Below are 12,152 nucleotides of genomic sequence, written 5' to 3'. Positions count from 1 at the left end.
GGTAACTCTAGTCATTCCTATGTTTCTCAGATTGGTGGTTCTTCCTATCTATGTCTCAACAACCATTTTCCTGTTCTCATTCATTTACATCCTGAAAAACTAGTGTTCTTATCACCATTCCATGATCATTCCACCTCATTTTATATCTAAGTATAGTTAGGATGCCTCATATTTTATTGTAATCCTATGGATCATCAGGCAGTAATGATGAAGGTCTCAGAAAAGGACTTTGGCCTTGATACAGCGATGTCTTAATTAAGGAAGATTTCCCCCCTATTTCTTAAGATTTATTCTTTTCATTTTTCCCTTATATCCTTTCATGTTAATATAAATTATTTTACAAAACCTATATATTTGACATTTAGGCTTTTTATTTTCATTTTCCATTTCAGCTAATAATTTTCTTTATTCTTTTGAATTTATTGTTAACATCTGAATATGCATTAAAATATGGAAAGCTTCATGTATTTCCATGTCATCCTTGGCAGGGGCCATGCTAATTTCTGTATTGTTCCAATTTTAGTATATGTGCTGCTGAAGCAATCACTCAGCCAATATTTTAGAAAATACATTTGCTGTATTTATGGATGTAATAATGGATTGTATATTAGTTTCCTGTGGTTGCTGTAACAAATTACCACAAATATGGTGGCTTAAAACAGCAGAAATTTATCCTCTCACAGTTCTGGAGGCCAGAAGTCCAAAATTAGTTTTACTAGGGCCTAAATCAAGGTGCTCCCAGGGTTGTGCTCACTCCAGAGGCTTGACAGGAAAAATCTGTTCCTTGCCTGTTTCAGCTTCTGTGGCTAGCATTTCTTTGCTTTTGGCCACATAGCCAGCATCTTCAAATCTCTCTTTGCTGATCAGAGAAGAAAAAGAAAAAAAAGGAATCCAAACTGGAAAAGAAGAAGTAAAGCTGTCACTATTTGCAGATGACATGATACTATACATAGAGAATCCTATAGATGCTACCAGAAAACTACTAGAGCTACTCAATGAATTTTGTAAAGTAGAAGAATACAAAATTAATGCAGAGAAATCTCTTGCATTTCTATACACTAATGATGAAAAATCTGAAAGAGAAATTAAGGAAACACTCTCATTTACCATTGCAACAAAAAGAATAAAACACCTAGGAATAAACCTACCTAAGGAAACAAAAGACCTGTATGCAGAAAATTATAAGGCACTGATGAACGAAATTAAAGATGATACAAACAGATGGAGATATATTCCATGTCCTTGGGTTGGAAGAATCAACATTGTGAAAATGACTATACTACCCAAAGCAATCTAGAGTTTCATTGCAATCCCTATCAAACTACCAATGGCATTTTTCACAGAACTAGAACAAAAAATTTCACAATGTGTATGGAAACATAAAAGACTCCAAATACCCAAAGCAATCTTGAGAAAGAAAAACAGAGCTGGAGGAATCAGGCTCCCTGACTTCAGACTATACTACAAAGCTACAGTAATCAAGACAGTATGGTACTGGCACAAAAACAGAAATATAGATCAATGGAACAGGTTAGAAAGCCCAGAGATAAACCCATGCACATATGGTCACCTTATTTTTGATAAAGGAGGCAAGAATATACAATGGAGAAAAGACATCCTCTTCAATAAGTGGTGCTGGGAAAACTGGACAGCTACATGTAAAAAATGAAATTAGAACACTCCCTAACACCATACACAGAAATAAACTCAAAATGGATTAAAGACCTAAATGTAAGGCCAGACACTATCAAACTCTTAGAGTAAAACATAGGCAGAACACTCTATGACATAAATCACAGCAAGATCCTTTTTGACCCACCTCCTAGAGAAATGGAAATAAGAACAAAAATAAACAAATGGGACCTACTGAAACTTAAAAGCTTTTGCACAGCAAAGGGAACCATAAACAAGACAAAAAGACAACCCTCAGAATGGGATAAAATATTTGCAGATGAAGCAACTGACAAAGGATTAATCTCCAAAATTTACAAACAACCCATGCAGCTCAATATCAAAAAATCAAATAGCCCAATCCAAAAGTGGGCAGAAGACCTAAATAGGCATTTCTCCAAAGAAGATATACAGATTGCCAACAAACACGTGAAAGATTGCTCAACATCACTAATCATTAGAGAAATGCAAATCAAAACTACAATGAGGTAGCACCTCACGCCAGTCAGAATGGCCATCATCAACAAATCTACAAACAATAAATGCTGGAGAGGGTATGGAGAAAAGGGAACCCTCTTGCACTGTTGGTGGGAATGTAAATTGATACAGTCACTATGGAGTACAGTATGGTGGTTCCTTAAAAGACTAAAAATACAACTACCATATGACCCAGCAATCCCACTACTGGGCATATACCCTGAGAAAACCATAATTCAAAAAGAGTCATGTACCACAATGTTCATTGCAGCTCTATTTTCAATAGCCAGGATATGGAAGCAACCTAAGTGTCCATCGACAGATGAGTGGATAAAGAAGATGTGGCACATATATACAATGGAAAATTACTCAGCCATAAAAAGAAACGAAATTGAGTTATCTGTAGTGAGGTGGGTGGACCTAGAGTTTGTCATACAGAGTGAAGTAAGTCAGAAAGAGAAAAACAAATACTGTATGCTAACACATATATATGGAATCTAAAAATAAAAATGGTTTTGAAGAACCTAGGGGCAGGACAGGAATAAAGACGCAGACATAGAGAATGGACTTGAGCACACGGGGAGGGGGAAGGGTAAGCTGGGACGAAGTGAGAGAGTGGCATGGACATATATACACCACCAAACGTAAAATCAATAGCTAGTGGGAAGCGGCCACATATCACGGGGAGATCAGCTTGGTGCTTTGTGACCACCTAGAGGGGTGGGATAGGGAGGGTGGGAGGGAGACACAAGAGGGAGGAGATATTGGGATATATGTATATATATAGCTGATTCACTTTGTTATAAAGCAGAAACTAACACATCATTGTAAAGCAATTATACTCCAATAAAGATGTTAAAAGAAATCTCTCTTTGCTGTATCTTCACATTGTTTTCTCTCCTATGTATGTTTGTTTCAGAATTCCCTCTGCCTCTCTATTAAAAGGATACCTATGATTCCATTTAGGGTCCATGAGAAAAATAAGGATAAACTCTTCCTCTCAAGAGCCTTAACTTAATTGCATCTTTTGCCGTATAAGATGATACATTTGTCCTTTGGTATCTGTGATGGATTAATTCCATCCCCACCAACCCTGCAGATACCAAAATCTGAGGATGCTTAAGACCCTTATGTAAAACGGTGTCATATTTGGATTTAACCTATGTACATCTTTTAAATCATCTTAAGATTACTTATAATAGCTAATACAATATAAATGCTATGTATATAGTTGTAAATGTAATGTAAGTGCTACATAAGTAGCTGCCAGTGAGCAGTAAATTCAAGTTTTGCTTTTTGGATCTTTCAGGATTAAAAAAAACATATTTTCAGTTGCAGTTGGTTGAATCCGTGAATGCAGAACCCATGGATATAGAACCCATGGTTAGAGGATACAGAGGGCCATTGTTTTCACAGGTTCTGGGAATTGGGATGTGGAGTATATTGTCAGGGGCCATTTTTCAGCCTACCCCAAACATGTCCTCCAGCCTCCCTAGTGTACTAGGACAGCTTGAGAAATACACAGATCTCTTTGGACTTAATTGTACCAGTTCTGAGCTAAATCTAATTGCTGGGAACTTAGAACACCACTGAGTCCATTTGTTTGAATGAGGGTTTTGGAAGGGTCACGTGATAAATGGAATTCTGATATGAAATATCACACCCTAAGTTCGTCCTCTGGATTCTCCCAGTTCCTCAGTATAAAGTTGAGATAGATACCATGAACGACCAGCTAAATCCCCATGTCAGCCCCTCGCCTAATAAAGTAGCAGCATTTAGTAGGAACAGCCCTGTGGAAACTCCCAGAGCTCCCATCCCCACCACTGCCATTCCCATTGACAAAATGAATTCTATTCTCAATGCCTATTTCATTTAATCCGAGTTCAGAGTCTCAGGTGGAAGAATCTATTTGGAGAAGGCTAGGTTCTGTGCCAATACCCTAGGTGCTAGTAGTGAAAGGCAGAGGAGTGGGTTTTTGTTTTTTTCAGGTTCTATAGTGGGAGAGAGTTCAACAACAAGGTATACGATGAGGCATTCTCCAGGTATAAAAAAGTAGTTCAGGTTCTAGGCAGCCGAAGAAACACAAGTGTAATTTGCTCAAGATCACAAAATGAAAGAGCTGAATTCACTGTGCAACTCCTACTCTACAACAAACACTGTCACCCTTGGTAACTAAAAGGCCCATGGTAGATATTGTATATGATTAGGTAAATAATGATAATATTTTGAATTCATATTATTTCTCAACAAACAGACTAGCAAATCCTGAACTACTTTAGCACGTTTGCCCTTTAAAAACGTAGTCGTTTGAACAAGTTTATTACCTTAGTTTGCAGATGACTAAGCTGAAATAAAGAGAAATTAAATGACTTCCCCACGGTCAAACAGTCAGTAGTAGGTTTACCGTTATTTGTTTTTCCTAACTCCGTTTCAACACACTAGTGTCTATTGCCTGCCTTCTGAAAAGAAAAAGATAAGGAGACAGACTAAACACTTTGAAAGTGAATGATATGTTTTCCTCCCTGAAACTTTTTGTATGATGCAGGGGTTAGTAACAGGAAACCTGAAATTTAGGAGATATAGAAAATAATAGATTTGGTCAGACTGGAGGATTAGAGCTGAGTTAAATTATCATAGCTTTAAATAATGCAAAGTCCAACTTTTTTAAATGGAACGGTACTCTAAAAACTTCTTGGCATATTTCCGCTTCAATAATCCAACACCCTCTGTGAAAACAAAACAAATATTATAGGCCTCCACTAAATGGATTATGTGTTTCCTAGCAGACACCTGTCTAGAGCACTTAGGTGATTCAGGGATCTCAAATGCATCCGTATCTACTGATTGAGCCTAGATATTGAATTTAAATGTCAGGGAATACAGTGACAGTTTTAGAGGGAAAGTATAATGCAAAAATATTATATATTTTAAGCTCGTTGAATTTCAGATTGTCAAGGGCAGAGTTTTAATTCATCTGTACAGAACATTAACTTAGAAATGCTTTCACAAGTGAATTTTGTTAGGAATTGTGTTAGGGCACTCATTTCCTCCCTGCTCTTTTTCCTTTCTGTTTCTAAAAAATTTATTTAATTATTATTTTTAATAGCTTTATTTTGGGGGGCAGTTTTAGATCCACAGCAAAACTGAAAGGAAGGTACAGAGATTTCCTGTATTACCCCTTCCTTACCCCCATGCATGCTAAGCCTCCTCTGTTGTCAGCACCCTCCATCAGAGTGGTACATTTGTTACAATTGCTGAACCTACCCTGACACATCATAATCATCCAAAGTCCATAGTTTACATTAGGGTTCACTCTTCATGTTGTACATTCTATGGGTTTGGACAAATGTGTAATGACAAGTATCTGTCATTATAAGATGGTACAGAGTACTTTCATTGCCTTAAAAATCCTCTGTGCTCTGCCTATTCATCCCTCCCCTGTTTCCCCAGCCCTGGCAACCACCAATTCTTTCACTGTCTCCTTAGTTTTGCCTTTACCAGAATAACATACACTTGGATTCATACAGTGTGTAGTCTTTTCATTGGCTTCTTTCACTTAGTCATATGTATTTAAGTTTATGCCTTTTCATTGCTCGATAGCTCATTTTAGTGCTGAATATATGTATTATATATATTATTTTCATTGAATGTACCACAATTTATCCATTCACCTACTGAGGGATATTTTGGTTGCTTCCAAGTTTTGGCGGTTATGAATAAAGCTGCTATAAACATGCATGTGCAGGTTTTTGTGTGGACATGTTTTAAATTCCTTTGGGTAAATGCCAAGGAGCGTAATTGCTGGATCATATGTTAAGAGCATGTTTAATTTTGTAAGAAACTGCCAAACTGTCTTTCAGCGTGGCTGTACCATTTTGCAGTCCTGCCAGCAGTGAATGACTGTTCTCATTGCTTCATTTGTTACCAGGAATTGGTGCTGTTAGTGTCTGGATTTTGGCCATTCTAATAGGTAGGTAGTGATACCCCATTGTTGTTTTAATTTGCATATCCCTGGTGACATATGATGTGGAACATCTTTTCATGTGCTTATTTGCCAGCCATATATCTTCTTTGGTGAAATGTCTATTAAGGTCTTTGGCCCATTTTTTAATTGGGTTGTTGACTTTCTTATTGTTGACTTTTAAGAGTTCTTTGTTTATTTTGAGTAACGTTTCTTTCAGATGTGTCTTTTGCAAATGTTTTCTCCCAGTCTGTGGTTTGTCTTCTCATTCCCTTGACATTGTCTTTTAGAGAGCAGAGATTTTTAATTTTAATGAAGCCCAACTTATCAATTATTTCTTCCATGGATTGTATCTTTGGTGTTGTATCTAAAAAGTTACTGCGGTATTCAAGGTCATCTAGGTCATCTGCTAGGAGTTTTATGGTTTTGCATTTTACATTTACTAGTAAAATTTTTCAAAGAATTTGTTTTATCCTTTGCAATACCCAAATAATAACATGTTGGCCTTTCTTGCATATGATACAAGGGCTGCTTGAGTGAAATTTATGCTCATTTCTCCTCTTTTTTCAGTGTTTCTTGCTATGACTCATGTCACTGGAGGATTTAAAGGTATTTTAACTCATTAAAGAGAACAAGTTTAGGATGTGTTGAATATGTTACATGTTTTGAAAGCCAGCATAATGCTGGAATGTGTAAACATGCATAATATAAACAGTTCACAAAGCACAGTGTTCCTGGTTTGTTAGCAGTAGCTAGACTCTTAAAAGTGTGTGCTCCACGGCACTGGAGCCTAAAATGTAAGAAGGAGGTGAGAACTTGAAAGGAATTGCAAGCAACTGAATACAAATAAATGTCTGCCCACATTGTGAGAAATGACCCCTTTCAGTTTTCCTCTACATCAGATGCCGTATTTCACAAGGAATTTGGGTTCATAATTAGCCACTGGGTTCATAATTAGCCATTGTCTTCTCAAGTGGAATTGTCTTCTAAAATGGCTGTGTCTTTTTGGCATTTGAGAAGACATGAAGATTTCTGATTCAGGTCTGATCATGATAACCTGGTATGCATGTTGCAGACAAGAAATCAATGGCATTCAGTCTCTGCTTGAGGTCAAGGGAAATTGAGGGTCTGAAGTAATAGAGGCAAAGAAGAAGGCATGTACGGAGTACCTTTGATATATACATCCAAGGTTTTGAAATTCTGGGCAGACCATCAAAATGTAACTCTATACGTAATCCCAAAGAAAGTATAAACGGAATATTTCCTTTTATTACCACTTTTATGTATTTTTCCCCAAGCTATAAATCCTAAGAACATTTTCTTGGCTTCAAAGTTTGTAAAATTAAATGTCCTAGATGCTTCAAATGTAAATCATCCTCTAATAGAATCTTAGAAGCTCAATTTAAATGCTCAAACTTCTATTCTGGGTTCTAGTAATATAAAATATAATGTTTCCAATAAACTTCAAAGACTGCTATTTTGTGTACCGGAGGTGTCCTTTATGCAGAGGTTTTGCTTTTATTAGTTTTATCTCATCTCTAGAACCTTGGAAAGAATGGCTGGCTTCACAGAAATGCTGCTTGACTTACAAAGTTTGACCAGTTGAGGAAAACAACCTTATGTAAGATGAAAGGGTGCTGGGGGACTGCATGGAAACCAGAGAAATGAGAATAGCTGGTGGAGAAACTTTCCTGTATGCTTCAGCAACCACTGCTCTAATTGTTCCATTTCTGCGGTTTACATCTATAGAGACTTCAGCAGCATATATATGAGAAAGTGTCACTCAAAGTGACAGTTTAAGCCACATGTCCCTAAATTTCCTGCAGAACCATGCATTCAAAATCAAGCCTTGAATGCACAAATTAACCAAAAATTCAAAAATGAAGTTTTGTCCTTAAAACTAGTTTGGCCAGCTACAGATGACTTGGACCTAAGATACCATGGGCACTGCATGAGAGATGACTACAGAGCGTGTTTTGTTGTCGAGTTCATGATCGCCTGATTCAGGTAGAAATAGAGCCCTCAACTTGGTTTTCCACTACACATTTATTATTTTCTGAACCAAATTCTTTAATGGTGCTAAATTCAAATCCAAAAAACAATATAGTACATATAGTGGCAGCCCTGGGGATAGACTCCGGGATATAGATTACTCCAGCCTACTCCCCTGTATTTCCTTTTTCTTTTCTGTGCCTCAGTATCTTTAATGCTGGACCATTGATAGTGTCCAAATTGAGATCTCAGTTTTGAAGCTGGGAGAGTTAACAAATAGGAGCCAGAAAACCATCATCAAAAACTAGAGGAGTATCAGGGGTCAATAAGGGAAGGACAAGATTTTAAGGAGGGCAGACGGTAACAAAGTGTCAGCATTTGAATGATGTTTCCACATTCAGATGTGATAGAATGGTACAGAGTCTAGAGAGGGATGAAGAAAGAAATCAACAGGCATAATAATGCTACTACTGCAGCACATTTATCTTATGCTGCTAAATGCACTGGATACTCCCAGACTTCGTTCACCTTGACTGTGCAGAAACATTTCTTGCAGTCGACTCTATTTTTAGAACCACAAGCCTTCTGGATGACAGTTTGCATGCATTATTTTATTTAATATTCCAAAGAAGACTAGCGTTTCCTGTTATTATCCCCACTTTCCATGTCGAAGAGACTGAGGCTCAGAGAAGTCAAGCAACTCTCTCTGTGTCACACACCCAGGTCTGTCTGACTCTCGAATCCTAGATTTTAACCCACACAATTTGCTGCCTCTTTTATACTGGACCGAGAAGGAAGTGAAGAGGTGAAAGAGGTGTGATACAAGGATAATGAGACTGATTTTCTCTATGAAATATAACATTAGGTTTTAAATAATAGTTCGTCAAGCAATCTAGAAGTACAGAAGCTTGAGGTCAGATGGACGTGCTGGTGATGGCGAAAGAAAAGAGGGTAACTGAGATGAGGTTGGAGCATTGAAGAACTACAAGAGGATTTATTGGATGCTTCTTTTAGATGGATGTTGATGTTTCCTGTATTGGTGTTCTCAAAATGGGTGTGTAAGGGGAGCCATTGAAATAGGGAGAAATTGTAAGAATTGTAATCACTTACATAATTTTAATCAAATAGTTATATAATATTATCAAAAAATGATATTTTATTTGATGTTAAATATACAAATTGGTCCTGGCTTCTTCACTTGGATGTACAAGAGACAATCATACATGATGTACATTTCCCAATACATCCTGAAAAAACAGCAGCCATTTCACAACATAGGAGTTGTATTGGGATGTATCACAATTTATTGATACCTGTACCTAGTGAAGTGGATTTATGGATTATAATATCCGGTCGTAATTATACTAACCCTTCCCCAAACTGACAAGTGTTTCTAAAAGAGTCCTACTAGGAAACAATAGATTGAGAAAAATTAATAATGCAAAAACAAGCAAAGAAGACACTGGGCAGAGCTGCTCTCGTTTCTACTCGTAGCTGTAAAGTGGTTGGTCAAGCCTTCTTATAAAGTAAAATAAGGATCATTAATCATACCAACATGTTCATACCACATTCCTCTTACTGAGATCATTAAAATTTTTGTACACTATAAAATGAAATAATATAAATTTATGCCATTTTATTTTCTCTTTAGGTTTGGAATTAAACTGTGGCCTTAGGGTAGGTCTGACAGTGTGGGATGGGAGGAAGCATCTCACTTTGGGATGGTCCCATGGGTAGTGGCAGTGTTGGAGGCAGATTCCAGGAGTCAGCATCCTTGGTCCAGCAGGAAACACAATGTTTCTTATACGGGGTGTGCTGAGGTGACAGGCAGTGTTCCTAAGCGCCATAGATGCTGTGAGTTGGTGCTTCAGAGTCCACAGAGGATTGTACAAATCTGGATTTCTATTGGGGCAAATTCTTTACTTCATTTTCCCCCTTCCATAGTCTTTGAAATGTAAAAGGAAGATTTACTTGGTTGAATTGTATTCTTCCTTTATCTCAAGGATATGTTCAAATTCTAACCCCCAGTATCTGTGAATGTGACCTTATTCGGAAATAGGGTCTTCGGGGAAGTAAACAGATTAAGATGAGGTCATACTGGATTAGGGTGGGCCCTAATCAAATGACTGGTGACCTTATAAGAAGAGGAAAATTGGGGCTTTCTGGAGTTTTTTTCAGCTTTATTGGGATATAATTGACATATAACATTGTTTAACTGTAAGGTGTACAAAGTATTGATTTGATACATATGTGTTTCAAAATGATTTCCATTATAGCATTAGCTAATACTTTCATCACTTTACCTAATTACCTTTTTTTTATGGTGAGAACATTTAAGGTCTACTCGCTTGGCAACTTTCAAATATACAATACAGAACTCTTATTAACTATGATTACCATGCTGTGAGTTAGATCCTCAGAACTTATTCATCTTATAACTGAAAGTTTGTACCCTTTGACCAACATCTCCCCACTTCCCATACCCCCAGCTTCTGGTAACCACCACTCTACTCTCTGTTTCCATGAGTTAAGCGTTTTTAGATTTCACATGTAAGTGATATCATACAGTATTTGTCTTTCTCTGTTTGACTTGTCTCACTTAGCGTAATGCCCTCAAGGTCCATCCATGTTGTCTCAAACGGCAAGATTTCAAGAAGAGGAAAATTTGGACACAGAGATAGACATATGAGGGAAAATGCCACAGAACACAGATGAAGAGATTGGACAGATGCATCTACAAGCCAAGGAACATCAAGGGTTGCCAGTAACTCCCAGAAGCTAGGAGAGAGGTATGGAACGGATTCTCTCTTAGAACTTCCAGTGGTAGCCAACTCTCCTGACACTCCTAGATTTTGGATTCTGGCCTCCACAGCTATGAGAGAATAAATTTCTGTTGTTTTAAGTTGCTTACTTTGTGGTAATTTGTTATGGCAGCCCTAGGATATTAATATAGAAGTGTAGAAATCAACTCTCTATTTTAGGAGGAAGTTAATTGGTTTGCCCATTACGCATCCTTAATACAGGGCAGAATCAAGGCTAGCTATATGAACTTGGGCACATTACTGGGCTTCAGTTTCATCTAGAAAAATAATGTGTTAGAACCTAGAAGCAATTTAAATTTTTCTTAAACTTCTTGAAGTCAAAAAAGTGTGTGCTTAAATGTGCCCCTCCCCCCTTAAAATTAAAGCAGTTCTTGTACACTACTCTGTTTTGAGCAGGCATTAAAACAACATAATTGATCTGTCCCTTCTAGAACAGTGATTCTCAAACCTCAGTGCACATCAGAACCACCTGTAGGGCTTGACAGACCCTGAGCACTGGGTCCCACCCTCCAGAGTTTCTAATTCAATAGGCCTGGGTAGTTGCAGTTATAGCAAGTTCCCAGGTGATGCTTTGCATACCACTCTTGAGAAACACTGCTCGAGTGCACGTTTTCTAACCCTCTTCCTGATTTTGATTTTGACCTGGGACGCTGTGAAGTTCTTGTGTAATAGTGCAGGTGTAACCAACAGCAAGACAGGGTTTGCACAGTTGCAGATATGTTGGTAAATTGGGTGGGGGAAGATGAGGGCATTATTTTCTGAGTGCTTCTATTATCATAGTAAAGTATGGAATCAGCTGAGAGTGAGGAAGGCAGGGATAAGTATTGGATGTTTAAAAAAGGAGAAATAGCTGTGAAACTGTGGAGAAGTGGGGAATTAACTGATGAGCAAAATGTAAGTTTTCCGGGCAACTGTGAAGGCTCATGGTTAGAAGTTTAAAGTGAGATGGGCTAGCAATCTGGCTGGTTCTTAGTCAACCATATGAATCACTCATGTATAATCGTGAAGTATGCAGAGATTTAATCTAACTAGAGTTGGGGTTCTGTGAATGAGAGAGAGGTTGGATGTCAAAGGGTTGAGATTATACACAAGGAAATGACAATGGTGATGGACCAGGGTAAGTGATTGTCCAAGTTAATGGACCTCATTCAAAGTTGGGATGCACAATTTTTGGAATTGGGGTATTAGAAATACAGGAGGTAGTGGTTGGATGCTTAGATTGAGGTTTT

At 37.7% G+C, this 12,152-nt stretch overlaps 1 non-coding gene across 1 annotated transcript; it reads right to left on the bottom strand.

Annotated features, from left to right (window-relative positions):
- Positions 1 to 444: 444 nt before the first annotated feature.
- On the bottom strand, positions 445 to 547 carry LOC136131617 (U6 spliceosomal RNA). Its single transcript, XR_010656358.1, has one exon. It is a non-coding gene; the product is annotated as a U6 spliceosomal RNA (small nuclear RNA).
- Positions 548 to 12,152: the final 11,605 nt, after the last annotated feature.

Source organism: Phocoena phocoena, chromosome 11 (genome assembly GCF_963924675.1).
Source record: "Phocoena phocoena chromosome 11, mPhoPho1.1, whole genome shotgun sequence".
Lineage (NCBI taxonomy): Eukaryota > Metazoa > Chordata > Mammalia > Artiodactyla > Phocoenidae > Phocoena > Phocoena phocoena.
This window is presented reverse-complemented; position numbering and strand designations above follow the sequence as displayed.